This window comes from Scyliorhinus torazame, chromosome 9, assembly GCF_047496885.1.
Source record: "Scyliorhinus torazame isolate Kashiwa2021f chromosome 9, sScyTor2.1, whole genome shotgun sequence".
NCBI classification, from domain to species: domain Eukaryota; kingdom Metazoa; phylum Chordata; class Chondrichthyes; order Carcharhiniformes; family Scyliorhinidae; genus Scyliorhinus; species Scyliorhinus torazame.
In genome coordinates, this window is record NC_092715.1 from 150613591 (window position 1) to 150638763 (window position 25173).

General features: G+C 44.2%; 1 protein-coding gene and 1 non-coding gene across 2 annotated transcripts in view; one reads left to right on the forward strand and one right to left on the reverse strand.

Moving 5' to 3' along the window:
- LOC140429525 (guanine nucleotide-binding protein subunit alpha-14) overlaps positions 1–25173 on the reverse strand; it is a 267729-nt gene that overhangs the window by 233556 nt on the left and 9000 nt on the right. The gene's annotated exons all lie outside the window — the stretch shown is intronic.
- trnak-uuu (transfer RNA lysine (anticodon UUU)) lies at positions 16333–16405 on the forward strand. The gene has a single exon. It is a non-coding gene; the product is annotated as a tRNA-Lys (tRNA).

Here is a 25173-nt window from a genome sequence, read left to right on the forward strand (position 1 = left end):
AGCAATTCACGTCCACAAGTTTTGGACATTCCCAAAGTCAGATGAGATCAGGGAGACCTTTGCAGGACCTATGTCAAACATTCTGGGGTTGAAGGGGGCTCCGAGCCCCTGGGTAGCAATATTTGGAGTTTCGGAAGAACCGAGGGTACAGGTGGGGGAGGGGGGACGTGCTTTGCCTCCCTCAAAGCCCGGAGGCGGATAATGTTAGGGTGGCGGGGTGAGGGACCCAGAGACACTTAAAGCGACAGTGTGGGTGAACAACTTGGCGGAGTTTCCGCACCTGGAAAAGATAACGTTAGCTATTAGAGGTACAGATATGGGGTTCTTCTTGAGGTGGAGGTTGTTCATCGACTTCTTTAAAGAATGGTAAATCGTCAGCGGGTGCAGGGAGGGGGGGGGGCTTTTGTTACTAAAGTTAGAAAACGGGGCAGAGGGGCTGGGACAAGGGAGGTTGGACACCTGCTGGAGTATGGTTTGTGAAGGATGTTTATTGGTGCTATTTTTCTCTTTTTATGTACAAATTGGAAACACCTCAAATAAAAATATATTTTTTAAAGAATTTGGAAAACAGATTAGATTGGATTGGATTTGTTTATTGTCACGTGTACTGAGGTACAGTGAAAAGTATTCTTCTGCGTGCAGCTCAAACAGATCATTTAGTACGTGAAAAGAAAATACGAAACAACACAAGGTAGACAATGTAAATACACAGACAGGGGCATCGGATGAAGCATACAGGAGTGTAGTATTAATCAGATCAGTCCATACGATGGTCTTTTAGGAGTCTGATAACGGGGGGGGGACCTGTTTTTGAATCTGTTTGTCCGTGTTCTCAGATTTTTGTATCTCCTGCCCGATGGAAGAGGTTGGAAGAGTGAATAAGGCAGGTGGGAGGGGCCTTGGTTTATGCTGCCCGCTTTCCCAAGACAGCAGGAGGTGTAGAGAGTCAATGGATGGGAGGCAGGCACGTGTGATGGACAGGGCCATACAATGTCATCTGCAGGCACTCAATCTCTCCTTTTAGCAGCACCAACGTGCGAGCTCAAAGTTGTCCTGGGTCTGCAGTTCCAGTTCATCCTTTTCTCATCCTTTCAGATTTCAAGTATAGGAGTATTTGGCAGATACCAATGCCCTTTCAGATCCTTCTTCCCCTTCCCTTTCCTTCCTTCTCATTTCAGTATTTTATCCTTGGTTGTATTTTCATTCTACCCCTCTGACATTCCTCTATCTAATCCCAAATGATCAGTCTTCAGCTTCATTTCCTTATGGCCCACGTCAATGAATTAAGAGGTCTTCTTCGGTTGCCTTCTCCTCTGTGCCTCCGTATTGAGCCAGACCATCTATTCCCACACCTGCCTCAAAACTGGTCCTTCCTTCAAATAAAAGGTGTTGCTATGGGAACCCATACAAGTCATAGTTTGCCTATCTTTTCATGGAATATGTCAACATTTCTTGGTTCAGTCCTACGCAGGCATCCTTTCTCACCTCATTTAATGATAACTGTATCAGTGTTGCTTCCTGTTATTTTCTAATTCTGAAAATTTCATATTAGCTTTCAATTTGCACCCTTCCCTCACCTTCATTCGGTCCAATTCTAATTTTCCCCGCCTTCAAGGCCTCAGTATCCATTTCTGAACATAAGCCATCAACCAATATCCGTTACAAATTTATTGACTCTGACACCTACCTAGACTACAATTTTTCACATTTTGGATCCTGTAAGGACTCTGTTCCATTCTCGGTCTCATCCGTTCTGATGATGCCATCTCCCATACCAATGCTTTTTCCTCAACCACAATATGGTTTCCCTTGTCCCGACAACTCACCAGTTTTCGCATTGTGGATTATTCTCCACCATTTCCATCCGGTGTAATGTCACCACCAAACACATCGTCCCTTTATTTTTCCTTTTAACAGTCTGAAGGGACTAATTCCTCTGTGACACCCTGGTTGTCTTCTCAGTCACCCCCAACAGCCATTCCCCTTCCTATTGCAACTTTCCATGTGAACGCACACCTGCCCATTTCACATCCAAGGCCTCAAACTCTTCTTCCAGCTGAAACAGCAATATACTGTATTGGCTGCTAACAATGCCATGTGTTCCACATTTGTTTGCGGAACACCAATGTTCAGTCCATAAAAGTGACCCCAAGCTCCCAGTTCTGGACCATTTTAATTCTCCACCATTCCTGGTGGTTAATCTTTCCCATCTTCCACCATTTCAGAAGCCTTTAATTTGTTGTTTTCCCCAATCCCCACCATCTCCTACCACTTCACTACCTCTGTAATTGCTTACAGTATAGAACATAGAACATAGAACAATACAGCGCAGTACAGGCCCTTCGGCCCACGATGTTGCACCGAAACAAAAGCCATCTAACCTACACTATACCATTATCATCCATATGTTTATCCAATAAACTTTTAAATGCCCTCAATGTTGGCGAGTTCACTACTGTAGCAGGTAGAGCATTCCACGGCCTCACTACTCTTTGCGTAAAGAACCTACCCCTGACCTCTGTCCTATATCTATGTTACATCTCAACTTTCAGCAGTTCTAATAAAAGGTCACCAATCTGAAACACTGACATCTGAGAAAAGAGTTAAGTTTTCCAGTACTTTCTGTTTTTAATTAAGTTTAATTTTAAGTTAGCTGCTGGATTTTGGAAGTCATTCTATAAAATAGATGAATTTAACTACCCTATTTCCGTTGTAGTTCTGGGCATATTAAATTATATAGGTAAGCAATCAAAAGATTCACAATTTAATAGGTTTATATGCTTATCAAAATATACCTTCATGTTGTACAGGATGTGGTACACACACAATGTAACCAAGATTTTTAAAAAATACACTTGCGGTTATCAGAAAAGAAAACATTCAAAACCAACAAGACTAGAAATTAAAACGCAGAGATTCACAAGTGGTTTTTCTCACAGATTTTGTCAAGATAGCAAGCCAATTCTTGGCACCAACCATTTGTTCAAAGCCTCTGAGAATAAAAGATTTTGAAAAAGTTAGACAAATTTCGTTTCCTGTACATTTAAAAAGTAATTCAAGGCAGCACGGTGGCACAGTGGTTAGCACTGCCGCCTACGGCAGTGAGGACCCGGGTTTGATCCCGACCCCGGGTCTGGGTGGAGTTTGCACATTCTCTCCGTGTCTGCGTGGGTTTCACCCCCACAACCCAACGATGTGTAAGTTTGGAGTGGATTGGCCACACTAAATTGCCTCTTAATTGGAAAAAAATAATTGGGTACTCTAAATTTATTTTTAAAAAGTAATTCAAAATATAAAACCATAGAATCATGCAGTAACAGAACATAGAACAAGGCTATTTGGACCATGACTGTTGTTTCTTTGAACTAACTACCCTAAAAGATAATCGCCCATGTGCTCGGTCTCCATAGCTCTGAATGTTTTCCTGCTTCAAAAGTAAGGCCTTTGACAAGGTCCCTCATGGTAGACTAGTACAAAAGGTGATTAGGGGTGAGCTGGCAAGGTGGATACAGAACTGGCTAGGCCATAGAAGGCAGAGAGTAGCAATGGAAGGATGCTTTTCTAATTGGAGGGCTGTGACCAGTGGTGTTCCACAGGGATCAGTGCTGGGACCTTTGCTCTTTGTAGTATATATAAATGATTTGGAGGAAAATGTAACTGGTCTGATTAGTAAGTTTGCAGATGACACAAAGGTTGGTGGAATTGCGGATAGCGATGAGGACTGTCGGAGGATACAGCAGGATTTAGATTGTCTGGAGACTTGGGCGGAGAGATGGCAGATGGAGTTTAATCCGGACAAATGTGAGGTAATGCATTTTGGAAGGTCTAATGCAGGTAGGGAATATACAGTGAATGGTAGAACCCTCAAGAGTATTGAAAGTCAAAGAGATCTAGGAGTACAGGTCCACAGGTCATTGAAAGGGGCAACACAGGTGGAGAAGGTAGTCAAGAAGGCATACGGCATGCTTGCCTTCATTGGCCGGGGCATTGAGTATAAGAATTGGCAAGTCATGTTGCAGCTGTATAGAACCTTAGTTAGGCCACACTTGGAGTATAGTGTTCAATTCTGGTCACCACACTACCAGAAGGATGTGGAGGCTTTAGAGAGGGTGCAGAAGAGATTTACCAGAATGTTGCCTGGTATGGAGTGCATTAGCTATGAGGAGAGATTGAATAAACTCGGTTTGTTCTCACTGGAACGAAGGAGGTCGAGGGGAGACCTGATAGAAGTATACAAAATTATGAGGGGCATAGACAGAGTGGATAGTCAGAGGCTTTTCCCCAGGGTAGAGGGGTCAATTACTAGGGGGCATAGGTTTAAGGTGAGAGGGGCAAGGTTTAGAGTAGATGTACGAGGCAAGTTTTTTACGCAGAGGGTAGTGGGTGCCTGGAACTCGCTACCGGAGGAGGTGGTGGAAGCAGGGACGATAGTGACATTTAAGGGGCATCTTGACAAATACATGGATAGGATGGGAATAGAGGGATACGGACCCAGGAAGTGTAGAAGATTGTAGTTTAGTCAGGCAGCATGGTCGGCACGGGCTTGGAGGGCCGAAGGGCCTGTTCCTGTGCTGTACATTTCTTTGTTCTTTGTTGTTTGTTCTAATTATTCAGGCCCCTTTGGGAAGTTGTTACTGAATTGTGATCTACCAGCAGTTTCCTGGTCAGCCCTCTGCAGAAGGCAATGATAAAGCACTGTAGTACCTTACCAAGAATAACCATGGACCAACACAGAGGTCCACCTGAAGGAGGTTATACCACACTCCCAAGCAATTTATTCCAGTCATACAAACTCTGAAAAATATGCTTAGTGTTGACTAAGTTTGCTAATTACTTTGGTATCCTTTGGTTGTTGGTTCTCAAAAATAGGTGTACGGTTAAGCCCAGCATCCACAGGTCAGTTTAACCTCAGCAATGCTACAGCTTTACACATAGTAAACAGAGACAGAATTAACAAATGTGGATTAATAAAGCAAAGTCAGCACAAATTTCCTAAAGAAGAATCATAGAATCCCTATAGTTCAGTAGGAGGCCTTTCAGCCCATCGGGTCTGCACCAACCCTCCGAAAGAGCACCCGACCCAGACCCACTCTCCTGCCCTATGCCCGTAACCCTACCTAACCCTTGGACACTAAGGGGCAATTTAGCATGACCAATCCACCTCACCTGCACATCTTTGGCTGTGGGAGGAAACCGGAGCACCTGTAGGAAACACACACACACATGGGGAAAATGTGCAAATTCCACACAGGCAGTCATCCAAGGTCGAAATTGAACCAGAGTCCCTGGGTGCTGTGAAGCAGCAGTGCTAACCAATGTGCCACTGTGCTGTCCACTCAGGTTTATCTAATTTGAATAAGTTTGTCGATGAGTTATCAAACATGGTTGGTTACAGTAATGCAGTTGACATTGTGTATATGGACTTCCAAAAGGATTTGATAAATTGTTACATCATAAACTTGCCAGCAAAGCTGAAGTGGCACCTTGAACTTTGGTTGAATGATAGTAGAAAAAGAATGGTTGTTTTTCAAACTGGAGGACGTTATGCAGTGCGATTCCCAAGGGGGTTAATACTTGGCACAGTGCCTTTCTTGGTCTATATTAATGACCTAGTCATGGGTGCGCAAGGCAAAATTTGCAGATGACAAAACTTTCTAGAATTGTGAACTGTGACAAGGATAGTAATAGGCATCAAGAGGACATAGACAATCTAAAGGAAAGGGCAGAAACCTGGCAGCCAAAACTCAATGCAGAAATGTGTGAAATGGCACACATTGGTCGAAGAATGAGAAGATGCAATACAAAGAAAGGGCACAATTTTGAAGAAGGTACAAGGACAGAGAACCCCGGGAGGTACATGTTCACCCATCACAGAAGGTGACAGGACAAGTTGGGAAAAAAAAAGAGGGGTCAAAAAGCCATATGGGATTCTAGGATTTACAAACAGGGGCACAGAGTGCAAAAGCAAGAAAGCTCTCTTCAACCTGTAGAAATCACAGGTTCAGCCTCAACTGGAGTATTGCATCTAATGTTTTAGAGAGGGTGCAGAAAAGGCTTACAAAAATGGTTTCATTGATGAGGGGGCTTCAGTTACATAGATAGTTTGCTGAAGGTGTAATTACTTTCCTGATTGAAGGTTCAGGGAACAGTTGAAAGAATTATTCAAAACCACAGCTAGAGTTTTCTGGTCATTCCCACTGGCACGATCTTCCAGTCGCACCAACAGCGAACCACCATCAATGGGTGCATAGGACAGGAAACTCGCCACTGGCCAATGGTAGGCAGCCTCAGCGAAACATGCAGTGGGGACGTGCAGAAAATCCCACCCACAAGTGGTTTAGACAGGGTACAGAAAGAAATTGTTCCCATTCCAAATCCTGGAATTCTCTCCCTCACTGCACTATGGACATACTTACATCTCAGGGACGGCAGCAGTTCAAGAAGGCAGTTCCACCACCATCTTCTCAAGAGAAATTATGGATGGGCAATAAATGCTGGCCTAGCCAGAGATGTCACATCCTTTAATTAACTATTTTAAAAATTGGTGGAAAGGTTGAGAACCAGAGGACACCAATTTAAAGTAATTGGTAAAAGAACCAATGGTGAGAGGAGGTAAATTGTTTGATAGGCAGAGAGTTAGGATCTAGATTGCATTGGCTGAAAATATGGTGGAGGCAAATATGAAATCAGGCCTTTCAAAAGGGATTTGGATGAGCACCTCGAGAAAACCTTACAGAGTCACAGGGAAAAGGTTGTGGAGTGGGACAAGCCGAGTTGCTCTTACAGACATGACAAGTGTAATGGTCTCCTTCTGTGCTGCAACCATTCTGCTAATCCATGATACAATTAGGTCACTGGGAACCATTTCATAGAATCATAGAATTTACAGTGCAGAAAGCAGCCATTCGGCCCACCGTGTCTGCACCAGCCCTTGGAAAGAGCACCCCACTAAGCCCACACCTCCACCTTATCCCAGTAACTGCACCTAACCTTTTTATGGACGCGAAGGGCAATTTAGAGTAGTCAATCCACCTAACCTGCATATCTTTGACTGTGGGAGGAAACCGGAGCACCCGGAGGAAACCCACGCAGACACGGGGAGAATGTGCAGACTCCACACAGACAGTGACCCAAGCGGGAATCGAACCTGGGACCCTGACGCTGTGAAGCAACCAGGCTAACCACTGTAGCTACCGTGCCACCTACAATAAATCGTCATATCAAGTAGCATTTCGGCTGCTTAATCTATTAAAATACATCTTTTTTTTTTTTTAAACCCCTCAACAAAATCTCCCCTTAACCTCCTCATTTTTTTTTTTAAACCCCGCAACAAAATCTCCCCTTAACCTCCTCTACTCAAATGAGAATCCCAGCAGGAGTCAAAATATTTTTGCGGGCTTTTTTTGAGGGGGGAAAGAAAAACACTTCACTGGATTAATAAAATAGCACAAATACCAAACTGAAAGACTCCATATATAAAACTCAAAATGGTGATTTTATCACAGAATGACGATATCCCGGAAATAAGAACACACTTGCATTTATATACTGCCCGTCACGACCTCAGGAAGAAATTTCAGAGTTTGGTGTCTAGGCAGCTCAAGATCCATCAAAGGTGCAGTAAAATAAGCGGGGGATGCACAAGAGTTGGAAGAATATGGAGCTCTGAGTTTCAGGGTTACAGAGATAAGGAGAGGCAAAGCCAGGGAACAATTAAAAACACAAGAATGACCATTTTCACAATGGGCATCTAGTGGACCAAATACAAATGTTCGGCTTTCACAACAATCCTCCTTGTGTGGAGAAATACATATTTTCCACACAAAATAGGGGGGGTGAGCACGGGAGCAATAGGTCAGAAGGTGAGAGCATTGAGGGAGAACTAGGGAATAGGGACAGTGTGGCTCTGAGGCAGAGCAGACGGGGAGAAGTTGCTGAACACAGCGGGTCTGGTGGCCTGAAGTGCATATGTTTTAATGCAAGGAGCATTACGGGTAAGGCAGATGAACTTAGAGCTTGGATTAGTACTTGGAACTATGATGTTGTTGCCATTACAGAGACCTGGTTGAGGGAAGGGCAGGATTGGCAGCTAAACGTTCCAGGATTTAGATGTTTCAGGCGGGATAGAGGGGGATGTAAAAGGGGAGGCGGAGTTGCGCTACTTGTTCGGGAGAATATCACAGCTGTACTGCGAGAGGACACCTCAGAGGGCAGTGAGGCTATATGGGTAGAGATCAGGAATAAGAAGGGTGCAGTCACAATGTTGGGGGTATACTACAGGCCTCCCAACAGCCAGCGGGAGATAGAGGAGCAGATAGGTAGACAGATTTTGGAAAAGAGTAAAAACAACAGGGTTGTGGTGATGGGAGACTTCAACTTCCCCAATATTGACTGGGACTCACAGTGCCAGGGGCTTAGACAGGGCAGAGTTTGTAAGGAGCATCCAGGAGGGCTTCTTAAAACAATATGTAGACAGTCCAACTAGGGAAGGGGCGGTACTGGACCTGGTATTGGGGAATGAGCCCGGCCAGGTGGTAGATGTTTCAGTAGGGGAGCATTTCGGTAACAGTGACCACAATTCAGTAAGTTTTAAAGTACTGGTGGACAAGGATAAGAGTGGTCCGAGGATGAATGTGCTAAATTGGGGGAAGGCTAATTATAACAATATTAGGCGGGAACTGAAGAACATAGATTGGGGGCGGATGTTTGAGGGCAAATCAACATCTAACATGTGGGAGGCTTTCAAGTGGCAGTTGAAAGGAATACAGGACCGGCATGTTCCTGTGAGGAAGAAAGATAAATACGGCAATTTTCGGGAACCTTGGATGACGAGTGATATTGTAGGCCTCGTCAAAAAGAAAAAGGAGGCATTTGTCAGGGCTAAAAGGCTGGGAACAGACGAAGCCTGCGTGGAATATAAGGAAAGTAGGAAGGAACTTAAGCAAGGAGTCAGGAGGGCTAGAAGGGGTCACGAAAAGTCATTGGCAAATAGGGTTAAGGAAAATCCCAAGGCTTTTTACACGTACATAAAAAGCAAGAGGGTAGCCAGGGAAAGGGTTGGCCCACTGAAGGATAGGCAAGGGAATCTATGTGTGGAGCCAGAGGAAATGGGCGAGGTACTAAATGAATACCTTGCATCAGTATTCACCAAAGAGAAGGAATTGGTAGATATTGAGTCTGGAGAAGGGGGTGTAGATAGCCTGGGTCACATTGTGATCAAAAAAGACGAGGTGTTGGGTGTCTTAAAAAATATTAAGGTAGATAAGTCCCCAGGGCCTGATGGGATCTACCCCAGAATACTGAAGGAGGCTGGAGAGGAAATTGCTGAGGCCTTGACAGAAATCTTTGGATCCTCGCTGTCTTCAGGGGATGTCCCGGAGGACTGGAGAATAGCCAATGTTGTTCCTCTGTCTAAGAAGGGTAGCAAGGATAATCCCGGGAACTACAGGCCGGTGAGCCTTACTTCAGTGGTAGGGAAATTACTGGAGAGAATTCTTCGAGACAGGATCTACTCCCATTTGGAAGCAAATGGACGTATTAGTGAGAGGCAGCACGGTTTTGTGAAGGGGAGGTCGTGTCTCACTAACTTGATAGAGTTTTTCGAGGAGGTCACTAAGATGATTGATGCAGGTAGGGCAGTAGATGTTGTCTATATGGACTTCAGTAAGGCCTTTGACAAGGTCCCTCATGGTAGACTAGTACAAAAGGTGAAGTCACACGGGATCAGGGGTGAGCTGGCAAGGTGGATACAGAACTGGCTAGGCCATAGAAGGCAGAGAGTAGCAATGGAGGGATGCTTTTCTAATTGGAGGGCTGTGACCAGTGGTGTTCCACAGGGATCAGTGCTGGGACCTTTGCTATTTGTAGTATATATAAATGATTTGGAGGAAAATGTAACTGGTCTGATTAGTAAGTTTGCAGATGACACAAAGGTTGGTGGAATTGCGGATAGCGATGAGGACTGTCGGAGGATACAGCAGGATTTAGATTGTCTGGAGACTTGGGCGGAGAGATGGCAGATGGAGTTTAATCCGGACAAATGAGGTAATGCATTTTGGAAGGTCTAATGCAGGTAGGGAATATACAGTGAATGGTAGAACCCTCAAGAGTATTGAAAGTCAAAGAGATCTAGGAGTACAGGTCCACAGGTCATTGAAAGGGGCAACACAGGTGGAGAAGGTAGTCAAGAAGGCATACGGCATGCTTGCCTTCATTGGCCGGGGCATTGAGTATAAGAATTGGCAAGTCATGTTGCAGCTGTATAGAACCTTAGTTAGGCCACACTTGGAGTATAGTGTTCAATTCTGGTCGCCACACTACCAGAAGGATGTGGAGGCTTTAGAGAGGGTGCAGAAGAGATTTACCAGAATGTTGCCTGGTATGGAGGGCATTAGCTATGAGGAGCGATTGAATAAACTCGGTTTGTTCTCACTGGAACGAAGGAGGTTGAGGGGAGACCTGATAGAGGTATACAAAATGATGAGGGGCATAGACAGAGTGGATAGTCAGACGCTTTTCCCCAGGGTAGAGGGGTCAATTACTAGGGGGCATAGGTTTAAGGTGAGAGGGGCAAGGTTTAGAGTAGATGTACGAGGCAAGTTTTTTTACGCAGAGGGTAGTGGGTGCCTGGAACTTGCTACCGGAGGAGGTAGTGGAAGCAGGGACGATAGGGACATTTAAGGGGCATCTTGACAAATATATGAATAGGATGGGAATAGAAGGATACGGACCCAGGAAGTGTCGAAGATTGTAGTTTAGTCGGGCAGCATGGTCGGCACGGGCTTGGAGGGCCGAAGGGCCTGTTCCTGTGCTGTACGTTTCTTTGTTCTTTGTTATATCAGCTCATTTTCACTACATACACTTGTTATCCACTGGCTGACCCAAAGACCAGTATAAAATGGAACTCCTCCAAAAACACTCGCCTTCCTTTACTTTCACTTACTGCAACCAGACGGAGATAGTCCAACACCTCCTGAAGGTTTTTGGAATGTTTCAGCTTTGCTTGTTTGACATGATTTTTTTTTAAAAACACGAAATGGAACAACAACTTCAAAATTGTTCTGTGAAGTTATCTTCCAAAGTCCATGTTTGTTTTTTCGATGAGTGAGGCAAATGGTTGAAATTGGTAGCACTCATTAGATTAGTCAGAGTACTTTATCAGCAATAAATGATATAGGCCAATTACGTATTAATTTAGTTTCAAAAGTAAAAGTATGAACAGTTTGAGAGGCTTCCACTTTTTCTTCTCCACTGTGTTAAGATTACTTAATAATTCCTACTACCCATATCCTCGGTTCCTTGAGACACCAAAAATCTGTCTATTTGAGCCCGAAATATACTCAAGATGGAACATTCAGAACCCTCTGCGATAGCCAACTCCTACGGTTCACAAACCTGAGTGAAGAAATCTCTCCTCATCTCAGTCCTAAGTCAACCCCTTATCCTTAGGCTATGTCCTGGTGGTCTAGATTCTCCAGCTAGGGGAAACCACCTCTCCATGTCAACCCTGTCAAGCCCCTTCAGAGTCTTCGATGTGTCAATGAGAACTCTCTTGTTCTTCTACACTCCAGGGAGCATATATTCAGCCTCTCATCATCAAACATCCCTCCCTCCAGTGACTAATTAAATGAACCTTCACTGTGCCATCTCCAATGCAAGTATATTCTTCCTGACAAATGGAGACATATCTGCATATAGTATTCTGGGTGTGATCTCACCAAAGCCCTGTACAATTGTAGCAATACGTTGTTATTCTTGTACACCAATTTCCTTGCAATAAAGGCCAACATGTAAGATGCCCTCCTAACTTGTGCTCTAACTGCATACCAAATTTCTTGCACGGGTACACCCTCGTTCCTCTGAACAGCACTTACAAGTTTTAAGCTTTTTCTTAAAAAAACAATTTTTCCATGCTTACAGCTAAAAGTGAATAAACCCCCCCCCACCACACACACACACCACACACACACACCACACACACACACCACACACACACACCACACACACACACCACACACACACACCACACACACACACACACACATTAAGCTCCATCTACCACCTTGCTGCCCACTCATTACTCTTGTTTCTTCATCTAAGCCATTAATTTAGATTGTAAATAACCAAGGTTTCAGCACTGATCCTTGAAGCACTCCACTGGTCACAGCGTGCTAACATGAAAACATACCGCTTATCCCTATTCCCTGCTTCTTGCCCATTAACCAATCCTCAGGAAATGCTGATATTTTACCCCAATTTCTTGAGTCATTATTTTGTGTGTAGTTTTTGTGTGGCACCTTATTGAATATCTTTTGGAAATCCAAGTATACTACAACTATTTTTTCTATAATAGTTACATACTCAATAAAATTAATCAATGTCAAACAGGATTTCCCTTTTGTAAAACCATGTTGACTTTGTTTGAGCACACACTGAGTTTCTACGTGCATTGTTAAAACAGCCTTAATTCCACAATTTTCCCTACAACGGATATCAGGTTAACAGGCCTGTAGTTTCCAGTTTTCGCTCTCCTCCCTTTCTTTTTTTTAAAAAAAATAATTTTTATTCAAATTTTCACAAAATATCAACAACAAAATATAGAAAGAAAAGAACAAACACCCCCACCCCCCCCATATACATAAATAATAAATTAACAGCCCTCATCAACACAGAGGCAAATATACACTCCCACTCAAGAAAAACAAACCAACCCCGCCCCCCGGGGTTGCTGCTGCTACTGACCTTCTAACGTTCTGCCAGGAAGTCTAGGAACGGTTGCCACCGCCTGAAGAACCCATGCACCGATCCCCTTAAGGCAAAATTCACCCTCTCCAATTTAATAAACCCCACCATATCATTGATCCAGGATTCCACACTTGGGGGCCTCGCATCCTTCCACTGAAGAAGAATCCTTTGCCAGGCTACCAGGGACGCAAAGGCCAGAATACCAGCCTCTTTCGCCTCCTGCACTTCCGGCTCCTCTGCCACCCCAAATATTGCGAGCCCCCAGCCCGGCTTGACCCTGGAACCTACCACCTTCAACACCGTCATTGCTATACCCTTCCAAAAGTCCTCCAGTGCTGGGCACGCCCAGAACATGTGGGTGTGGTTTGCTGGGCTCCCTGAGCCCTAACACACCTGTCCTCGCACCCAAAGAACCGGCTTATCCTTGCCCCGGTCATGTGAGCCCTATGCAGCACCTTAAATTGTATGAGGCTGAGCCTCACGCAAGAGGAGGAAGAGTTCACTCTCCCCAGGCATCTGCCCACATCCCCTCATCAATCTCCTCACCCAACTCCTCCTCCCACTTACCCTTTAGCTCCTCCACCGAGGCCCCCACCTCCCCCCTGTGACGTCTCCATTGCCCCCAGATTTTGAGGGTAGCCGCCACCACCGGGCTAGTGGTATACCTCGTTGGAGGAAGCGGCAGCGGCGCTGTCACCAGCGCCTCCAGGCTCGTGCCCACACAGGGCACCATCTCCAGCCTCTTCCATGTTGCCTCATCCCCCTCCATCACCCACTTACGCACCATCGCCACGTTGGCGGCCCAATAATACCCACGAGGTTAAGCAGCGCCAACCCCCCCCCCCCATATCCCTGCACCACTCCAGGAACACCCTTCTCACCCTCGGGGTCTTCTGCGCCCACACAAACCCCATAACGCTCCTGTTAATCCGCCTGAAGAAGGCCTTAGGGATCAGGATTGGAGGCATTGGAACAGGAACAAGAACCTCGGGACCTCTCCTCCCTTTCTTAAACAGCAGTGCTGGGTTGCTAACTTCCAATCTGCTGGGATCATTTTAGATTTTAGAGAATTTTGGAAAATTCATGATCAAAGCATCAACTATCTCTGCAGCTCTTCTTTTAAAACAATAGAATGTAAGCCATCGGATCCTGAGAATTTACTCGCAATTAGTCCCTTAAGTTTCTCCAACATTTTTTATTTTTGCTGATATTACCTTAAGTTCCTCACACTTATTAGCTAGCCCCTTAGGGTATTTTGGATCTGCAGTTTTTGTCTTTCACTGTAAAGCCAGACACAAAACATCTGTTCAATGTCTCTGCCATTTCCTCTTTCTTATTTGGGAGAGTCATGGTGTACATCTCCTATATAAAACAAAATGCCTACCTGATTGATGAAGACACAAGCATTGTGACAAGAAAGTGAGATTTTGAAGAAATAGACATCATATGTCAATTAAAGTGAACAGAACTAGGGATGAAATAAAAACAAATTAACATAACAATGTGAGTATTAGTGGAGTTACTATCAACCTCAATTGTGCACTTTCCTTGTTACAATTGACATCACGTTCCATTAGGCTGTATGAGGGATTAAGATAAAACGAGCAGGATCAATTCTGTACCATAAAATGTACTTTCTGCCAATCAATCTCAATGCAGCAATGATTATCAGTAGTCTTGCAGACGCAAGACACACTGGGCTGGGGAAAAACTCTCTTTTATTCATACCCGGGATGTGGACATCATTGGCTAGGCCAATATTTATTGCCTATCCCTAATTACCCTCGAGTATGGGGTGGCGAGCTGTTTTCTTGAACTGCCGCAGTCCATTTGGCATAGGTAAACCCACACTGCTGTTAGGACAGGAGGTCCAGGATTTTAGTTACAGTGAAGGAACGGTGATATATTTCCAAGTCAGATGGTGAGTATTGGGGGGAACTTCCAGAGGTGGTATTCCCATGTTTCTTCAGTCTTTTTCCTTCTAGATGATAGCGGTCATGAGTTTGGAAAGTGCTGTCTAAAACCTTGGGATGTTCTTGTAAATGGTACACACTGCTCTCACTGTGCACTTGTGGCGGAGGGAGTGAATTTTTGTAGATGAAGTGCCAATCAAGCAGGCTGCTTTATCCTGGATGGTGTCAAGTTTCTAAGGTGTTGTTGGAGTTGCATTCATCCAGGCAAAGGGAGTATTCCATCACACTCTTGACTTGTGCGTTGTAGATGGTGGACAGGCATTGGGGAATCAAGAGATGAGTTTCTCACTGCAGAATTCCTAGCCTATGATCTGCTCTTGTAGTTACAGTATTTATATGGCTAGTCCAGTTCAGTTTCTGGTCAATGTAACTTCGCAGGGTGTTGATAGTGGGAGATTCAGTTATGGTAATGTCATGGGGCAATGGTTAGATTTTGTTGTTGTTGGAGATGGCCATTGCGTGACACTTTAGCACAGGGCTAAATCGCTGGCTTTGAAAGCAGGCCAAGGCAGGCCAGCAGCACGGTTCAATTGCCGTAACAGCCTCCCGAACAGGTGCCGGAATGTGGCGACTAGGGCTTTTCATAGTAACTTTATTTGAAGCCTATTTGTGACAATAAGCGATTTACATTACATTTTACATTGTGCAGCATGAATATTACTTGCCACTTGTCAGCCTACGCCTGGATACTGTCCAGGTCTTATGCATTTCGACAATTTTGGATTGCTTTAGTATCGGAATAATTGCAAATGGTGCTGAACATTATACAATCAGCAACAAACATCCCCACTTCTTACCTTATAATGGAAGGAAGGTCACCGATGAAGCAGCTGAAGATGGTTGGGCCTAGAACACTGCCCCAAAAGAATTACTGCAATGATGTCTTGGAACAGAGATGATTGACATTCAACACCACAACCATCTTCCCTTGGTATAATTCTGATCAGCAGAGAGTTTCCCGCCTGATTCGCATTCATTCCAGTTTTGAAGCAATAAAATAGAAGATCAATATACAACGAAGAACAGGGTCGATAAAGGCTAGTATCTTTACTAGGATCAGTGTTAATACATTGTTGCACCAACTGAAGACCACTAAAAATAAACTTGCCATTTATCTGCAGACCGTCAGCCCTGACGATGTGCATTTCATACATTTAAATACTGTATTGGTTTACTTTTGCTGTGTTGTTCTGCTCAGATATCTCTCAGTGTGGAGTGATTACATAATTTTTACACATTTATGAGGTTACTGGGTTGTGGCTTTGCGACTACAGGTGAAAAGTGAGGTCACAAAGGTAGTGGTTGTTCATACTATGCAAATATTTGATGTTATCGCAACAAATCTTTCCCATTTCCCTTTAGGACAATGACAAAGTTGTGCTTTCCAAAACTAGACATTTAGTAACAGAACTGCAGTGTGTTCAGCTTCTTCAAAAGATAGTACCTTTGTCAGTGTACCATTATCATCCAGAGACGTCTGTAAAGCTTCAGTGACAATTGGTGTAAAAAAAAAAAAAACCATTTAATCCAGGTTTCCTGCACAGCTCCCAAGATCTTGCTTTCATAATTAAAGATTACTGTTGCATGGTATAGGTAGATGTAATACATTTTCAGGGCCCTGGTAGCTCAGTCGGTAGAGCATCAGACTTTTAATCTGAGGGTTCAGGGTTCAAGTCCCTGTCAGGGCTTTGAATTACTGGGGCTGTTTAGCACAGGGCTAAATCGCTGGCTTTGAAAGCAGACCGAGGCAGGCCAGCAGCACGGTTCGATTCCCGTAACAGCCTCCCCGAACAGGCGCCGGAATGTGGCGACTAGGGGCGTTTCACAGTAACTTCATTTGAAGCCTACTTGTGACAATAAGCGATTTTCATTTCATTTCATTCAGTCTGGTGCAAAATAGTTAAATTTGTAGTTTACATCAAATCGGAAAGGAGTGGAACAACTGGATGACCAACGTGCTGTTGGCCAATGTCAAATAAGATTTAATTGAGACCAGTCCATGGAACTCAATTTTGGAAGTAAAAAAGGGTGAGGTAAAACTTGCTAAAGGGGGAAAAAGAAGAGATGTTGGCTGATTCAATCATCACGTCCAGAGTGCTATGTGCCCACAAATGAAACAAATTGAACACCAAGGTATATATTGCCAAACCAACTGGCATTTAAAGCCCCAGAAGGCACACTGAACCTGCAAAATGTTTAATCAGATTGCTTCTGGAGCACTTCATACAGTTTGGCTCTCTGAAAACAAAAGCGCCATGGAAAGTTCAACATCTTTGAGGAACGAACTATGGAATCTATAAACCAGAACACTTCAGTCTCAATGAGATGGTATTGTGTGAACTTGTGAAATATCTTTGTTATATTATTTTTATTTATTTCAAACATGACAAAATAAAATACATTATGCAGTTTATAAATAAAACAAATAATATACGGCACATGCATGAGCAAAAAGCATTCGGAAGAAGTTCAATAATAACTTTTGATAAAGTAAACTATGAAGCAAGACCATAAGACGTAGGAGCAGAAGTAGGCCACTCGACCCATCGAGTCTGCTCCGCCATTCAATGAGATCATGGCTGATCTGATATAATCCTCAACTCCACTGTCCCATCTTATCCCCATGGTCTTCACTGATTAAAAATCTGTGTATCTGAACCTTGAACATAATTAACGACCCAGCCTCTACCACTCGGTACAGTAAGGAATTCCACAGATTCACTACCCTCTAATTCCCCTGATTTCGGTCTTAAACAAGTGACCCCTTACTCTTTGATTATGTCCTCTGGTCCTAGACTCTCCCACAAAAGAAACATCCTCTCAGCATCTACCATAACAATCCCCCTGAGAATCCTATATGTCTCAATAAGGTCACCTCATTATTCTAAACTCCAAATGAGTAAAGGTCCAATCTAATCAATCTCTCCTCACAAGAAGATTCCTCCATACCTGGGCAGATCAAAGATTAGGAATCCTACAGTGAGTAACTCACCTCCTAACCGACCCCCCCCCCCACCCGCTCCCAAAGCATGTCCGCCATCTACAAGGTGCAAGTCAGGAGTGTAATGGAATACTCTCCACTTGTCTGGCTGAATGCAGCTCTAACAGCACTCAAGAAGCTCGACACCATCCAGGACAAAGCAGCCCGCTTGATTGCACCCCCTTTAACCAACATTCAAACCCTCCACTACTGACTAACAGTGGCAGCCATGTGTACCATCTACAAGATGCACTGCAGTAACTCACCAAGGTTCCTTAGACAACACCTTTCAAACCCACGACTACTACCACCTAGAAGGACAACAACAGCAGATACCTGGGAACCCGATCACCTGGAGGTTCTCCTCCAAGTCACTCACCATTCTGACATGGAAATATATCGCCGTTCCTTTACTGTCGCTGGGGCAAAGTCCGGGCAAAAAAGAGTTTTGTTTGATAACAGAGTCGTTCACGGCACTGCAAGAGCTGAGAAACCAATAAACACCCCCCCCCCCCCGCTAAACACACCCAAAACGGGACTCTTGTTTCCCCCCCCCCCCCCCCCCCCGTTAAATCACGCTCTATGTTATGTATTTCTAAATGCTCTGCTGTAATGGACTCCGACGCTTTTCCAATGACAGAAGTTGACAGAAGTTAAGCTAACTAACCTATTTTGAAAAGGTATTACATTGGCAGTTTTCCAAGCCTCTGGTACTTTTCCAGAATTTAACTCTGCCCTCGTTCCTTTATAATTATCCTTATTTGGTACTTTTCCAGAATTTAACTCTGCCTCATTCCTTTATAATTATCCTTATTTAAGTGTAATACAGTTGTTTCTGACCCACATTTCTCACTCTAAAATTGAATGCTATACCCTACCATGTTATGGTCACTGCTGCCTAAGGGATTTTTTACTCAGATTGTTTATTAAACCTGCCTCATTACACATTACCAAATCCAACCTAGTGTGATCCCTGCTTGGATCCACAACATATTGTTCCAGGAAACTGTTCCAAATACACATTGAATTCTTCCTCATGGCTACCTCTGCCAATTTGATTTTCCCAGTCCACATGAAGATTAAAGTCACCCATGATTAAAGTGCTGCCTTTTTTTTTTTTAAAACATGCCTTTATTATCTCCCGATTTATTCTTCGTCCTACAGTATAACTACTGTTTGGGGGCCTATAGACTACTCCCATGAAGAGTACTTGAATATTACAAGTGAAGAGTACAAGAGGTTAAATTTATAAAGAGCAAATTTGGGACAGGCACCAAGTAATTTTTATACAGAGTGCGATTGACAGCCATGTCTAGCTGCCAGAATGGTTAAGACCAAGTCACTAGAGTCATTTGGATAACAAAAACTGCTTGATGCTAATAGATACAGCAGATGTGATATTCTGGAAACATTAAATCAAGCGGTCATCGTTCCCCATAACTATTTTGAAATAACATCCTCAAGAGTTACCATGGATGGCAAAAGAAATAAAGTGAAATAAGACAATGGAGTTTAAATGTAACCTACTGCGTTGCCAAGTTCATTGCAACATAGTAAAATCATAGTCAAATGTTGCTCTTGCTTTGTGAAATATAAAAGATTGTCTGCACTATAAACACATGCCATCAGGTTGTTTAATATTACACAATATCAGATGACCTTTGCTCCAGCTTACAGTACTGGACTCAATTTGAAGCAAAACTGCAGGATTCCATTTTATGGTTGAGTTAGAACCTTAATATCAACGAACATTTGATATCAACTAACATTTGAACATCTTCAAAAGGATTGAGCAGAGTAACACTGCTTTATTGCTAATGTTGCTGGGCTAGTAATCAAACACAGGTTCAAATCCCACCACAGCAGTTGGTGGAATCCAAATTCAGCTAATAAATCTGCAATACAAAGCTAGTCACAGTAATAATGACCATGCAACTATAAACAATCGTCATAGAAACGCTCATGAATGTCCTTTAGGGAAGGAAATCTGCCATCCGGGGTCTACATGTGACTCTCACATCTCATGAAAGAAAAAGAAAAAAATTTGCCAAAAGTAGTCTTCCACCTTTCACTGGAAAATAATGCCTACCATCAGAAAAACAAAATTAATAATGTATTTCCACTGGCATACTTTGGACTAATCTTAACCCATTACAGGTCCTGGACCCTTTACATGTAAATCGAAAAACTGCACTTTTTTTTTTAAAACCTCATCAACCTTTCACATGGGACGTATAGTTGTTTGTCTGCACTGTTTATCTTGCAATTTTTGCAGTGAATGTGTCAAAAAAGAAAATTACAGGACACTTAATTTATTGTTCAATGATGAATCTTACTTTTCTAGCTATTTTATTTAATTCAGGCTATAGCTAGCTGAGGCTTAGGATATTGTAACGTAAGCTTATGTGCAGTATCCAAAAACCAAAATGATCAGAAATCCAAACACAATCGGCCCAAAGATTTGAGAATAGAGAATATTTGACCTGTAATTTGTTTTTGGAAAGGTACGCCTTCCTAAAGAGGCTTTTCATTCTTATAATGTGGGAATTGGGACAGGAAGAACATCTTGGGAAGACTGATGTTAAGAGAACAGAGACCAAGAAGTTGAACAAGGTATTGCTCAGGAGAATGCAAGGGAAAAGCAGACAAAGCGTTCGGAGTTAAAAATACAGTTGCAGTCATAAAATATAAAGTGGGAAAGCAGTCTTCAGGAGGTAAATCAAAAATTTGATGCCATCTTAATACAGTCTGGGAATTTATAGTTAAGGGAATTGTGCAGAGTGTGCAACAGTCAAGACAAAGAAATCCTAAAGGGGGAGATATAAAACCCCAATGCTGGATTCTTTGTTAAAAGTGGAGCGGAAGCTATGTTTGAAATAGTAGCTTGGAAACTACAGTTTATCAACTACAGCAACCCAATTTTTTGAGATAACATCGGCGGGCTGCCTTCTTGAACACACTATATGTAGTGTAGCTGCTCCCAAATGCTGCTCGATAGGAAGTTCTAGAATTTGACTCTGGAACAATGTAGGCCCACAGTTCATTATAGCTTAATAGACAACATGAGAACAGTTCAGAGCCAGCTATTGTGGGGCTGAAATCAGATGTAGGGCTCCTTTCACCAAAAGGACATTAGTGAACCAGTAGGGTTTTAAATGGTAATCCAATATCTTAAACAATAAAAAAAACAATAAATCCAAATTCTCAAACTGCCAGGGTGGGATTTGAACTCTCATTCTTTGAATAATTTGTCCAGACCTCTGCATCATTCACTACTTTATCCAGTTTGCAATAGGAATAGGTTTAAAAATTCTATATCAGTGGAAAAGAAAATCAAATGGAGTATAGAGGTCAATATCTTATCACCCCATGCACTCCCATTGCCGGTATTTTAATTTGAGGGTTAATTTTAAGTCAGTCATTCAATGCCTGTTGATTTTGTATCCCATTAGTAAAGATACCATAGGTGACAGTGGTTAGTAGCTTGACCAGTTCCTGGGACTGAAGAGCTCAAGCTACTCCACATTTTCAATAACGCAACAAACTAATGGACAGGAAGGCCAGTGGCTGGCGTAATTTTCACTGTTAAGATAATTAAAAATAATGAAATGATTTCAAGATAAAGTTGCCGATTTATGCCAAACTATATCAAAGTACAAAATTAATTTTAACCCCTTGATGATATAAAATTTGTTTTATTTCACATTAAAACAGAGCTTTAAAACATCAAAAAGCTAACCTTAATGTTATGTTATGATGAGAACTGAAAACTCTCAAAGCACAAACACTTTCTTCCATTTTGCCAAACGCATACTTAGCCATGCACAACACTACATCCGAAGATACGGATTTGTTTCCTGAAAATACTTCTGTTGTTTCTCCCAATACAGGAATCAAGGTAAGCTTCGACATAAAAAATACATTGATGGTCCAACAATAAATAAAATTAGGTCAAGTCTATCATAAAATATATTTTAATTTTCCCCTTTCGCCAGGCAAGAATTAGAGATTCAGGGCAATACCCAGCTCTGCCTTTGCATTCCAATACTGCCCCATTTACCCAGGGCTTTTAAATGGTTTGTGACATCCAATTTTGGCTAAGTCCTAACATTCCCTATTCATCTTTAAGAGTTAACCTATTGATTCCAGGCCCATCGTAAAGATTACTGCTTCTGCACCAACGCCATCCCCCTTCCCATGGTGATCTGAAACTGAACAAGAGATTGCAACCTTGGCATCCCATTTGACCCCAAATTTCTTATATCCTATCAAATGCTGTGATCACTTTCATTACATTGCTTGCCTCTACCATTACAACAGTCTAACTGTGACTCATAACCATTTCATACCTCTACCACCTTTACATAACTTTAACAACCTTTTAAACTCAATTCTTCTTTTTTTTTATATAAATGTGTTTTATTACAAACATGTACCAAAACAGGTTACAATGAATAAACGCCTCGGGAAACATACTTCCCAACAATCAACTATACAGTCTGTACAGATTTTCCCCTTTTTCACCTCCCCGCGACGAACAGCCCCTGAAACACGGTCACAAACATCCCCACCTTCCCTCAAACCCCCCCCCCCTGACGAGCCCCTTAACTCATACTTTACCTTCTCCAACCGCAGAAAGTCGTACAGGTCACCCAATCAAACCGCTACCCCCGGAGGCGATGCCGGCCGCCAATCCAGCAAAATTCGCCACCATGCAATCAGAGAGGCGACAGCCAAGACATCGGCCTCCCTCCTCTCCATGGTTCTGGCTTCTCTGAAACCCCAAATGTCGCCACCAAAGGGTCCGGGTCCACCTCCTCCTCCACTATCCTGGCCAAGACCGCAAACAATCCCGCCCAGAATCTTCCCAATTTTTCGCAACCCCAAAGCATGTCCGCATGATTCGCTGGCCCCCGCCCACACCTCTCACACTCATCTGCTACCCCCTGAAAGAACCCACTCATTCTCGCCTGAGTCATTTGCACCCTGTGCACCACCTTAAAAGGTATCAGGCTCATTCTTGCACAAGAGGAGGTCCCGTTTACCCTCCGCAGTGCCTCATTCCATACTCCCCAATTGATCTCACCTCTCGACTCCGCTTCCCATTTCGCCCTGATCTTCACCACCCGCTCGCCTACCTGCTCCCCCAGCCACTTGTATATATCCCAATTCTTCCCTCCCCTTCCACATCCAGAAGGAGCAGTCGCTCCAGCAGGGTGTATCGGAGCAACCGAGGGAACCCCCTCGAGACCTTTCGCGCAAAGTCCCTAGCCTGCAGATACCTGAACTCACTCACCCCTCGGTAGCTTTACCCTCTCCCTTAGCTCCTCCAGACTGGCAAACCCTTCCTCAAAATACAGATCCCTCACCTTGATCAATCCCACTTCCCTCCACCTCCTGTATACACTATCCATCCCCCTGTATACACTATCCATCCTCCCCGGCTCAAACCAATGAGTCTCGCACAGCGACGTTAGCACCGACATCCCTTCCACCCTAAAATGCCTCCTCAACTGATTCCATATCTTCACCGTGGACTGCACCACTGGGCTCCCCAAATACCTACTCAGAGCCATTGGCAACGCTGCCGTCACCATAGCCCTCAAACTAGACCTCTGACAAGATTCCTCCTCCATCCTTACCCACTCTACCCCTTCTCCTTCCCACCATCGCCGCACCTTGTCCACATTCGCCACCCAATAAAAATGAAGTACGTTCGGCAATGCCAACCCGCCCTGCTGCCCCTGTAGCAGCGCCCTCCTCAACCTCGGCACCTTCCCCGCCCATACAAAGTCAGAAATGATCGTGTCCACTTTCCGAAAAAAGGCCTTTGGTATAAAGATCGGGAAGCTTGAAAGATAAACAAGAACCTCGGCAGAATATTCATTTTCATCACTTGGACCCTCCCCGCCAACATTAAGTGCAGTGTATCCCACCTCTTAAGATCCTCCCTGGCCTCCTCTACCAGCATCGTTAAGTTCCACTTGTGGAGCCCAGCCCATTCCCTCGCTACCCGAATCCCCAAATACCTAAACCTATCCCTCGTGACCGTAAATGGCATCCCCTCTAAATTAGCCCACTGTCCCAGCTCATTCACCGGTAAAACCTTGCTTTTCCCTACATTCAGTTTATATCCCGAGAATCCTCCAAATCTCCCCAGCAAGCCCATAATCTTTCCCATTCTCTCCAACAGATCCGAAACATACAGCAAGAGGTCATCAGCATAAAGCAACACCCGATGCTCCCTCTGTCCCCTCATAATCCCCCGCCACTCTGCCAACCCCGAGAGCCATCGCCAACGGCTCTATGGCCAGCGCAAACAGGAGCGGCAACAGTGGGCACCCCTGCCTCGTACCCCTGTGTAAGTCAAAGCTTTGTGAGCTCATATCATTCGTCCTCACCCTCGCCCTTCGTGCCACATACAGCAACTGCACCTATGCCACAAATGTCAGCCCAAACCCAAACCTTCCCAAAATCTCGAACAAGTACCGTCACTCCACCCGATCAAATGCCTTCCGCACGTCCATGGACACCAGCACCTCCGGTACCAGAGCCCCCGACGGATTCATCACCACATTCAACAGCCGTCTTATATTACTCGCGAGCTTCCTGCCCTTCACGAAGCCTGTTTGATCTTCTGCAACCATCCCCGGGATACACTCCTCTATCCACCCTGCCAACAACTTAGTCAATACTTTCACATCCGTGTTCAATAGTGATTTGGGCCTATAGGATCCACATTCCACCGGGTCTTTCCCCTTTTTTGGGATTAGTGTGATTACTACCTGCTTCAGTCTCCGGCAACTCCCCCTTCTCCAGTGCTTCATTAAATGCCGCCAACAGATGTGGTGCCAGGTCCGTCACAAATTCCGCCGGGTACCCATCCGGCCCAGGGGCCTTCCCCGACTTCATACCCCTGATACTATCCAGCACCTCCCTCAGCCCCAGGAGCTCCTCAATGCCTGCCTCTTTGCTTCCGCCACCTGGGGAAATTCCAGCTCGTCTAGAAACTGCCCCATGTTCCCCTCCTCGCCCCCAGTTCTGCCTCAAAATTCCTGGTAGTGCTCCCTAAATGCCTCATTTCTCTTCCCTGGCTCAGACACCACATCCCCAGCCCCAGTGCGTATCTTCAATATTTCCCTGGATGCAGACTGCCTCCGCAGTTGGGTGCGCCAGCGTGCGGCTCGCCTTCTACCCATACTCCTATTGCACCCCCCTTGCCCTACACAGTTGCCCTATCAGTTGTCTGACTGTCAAATTGCCCCTGCAACTTTTTCCTCCTCACCAATCCCTCCACGGTGGACACCCTCGAATATTCCCTGCCCACCTCCACTATCCCACTCACGAGACGGTCATGTTCCTCCCTCCTTTCCCTATCCGCACGAGCCTTAAACAAAATAATTTCCCCGCGGCCCACTGCCTTCAGTGCTTCCCAAAACATGGCCGCCGACACCTCCCCATTCTAATTCAACTCCA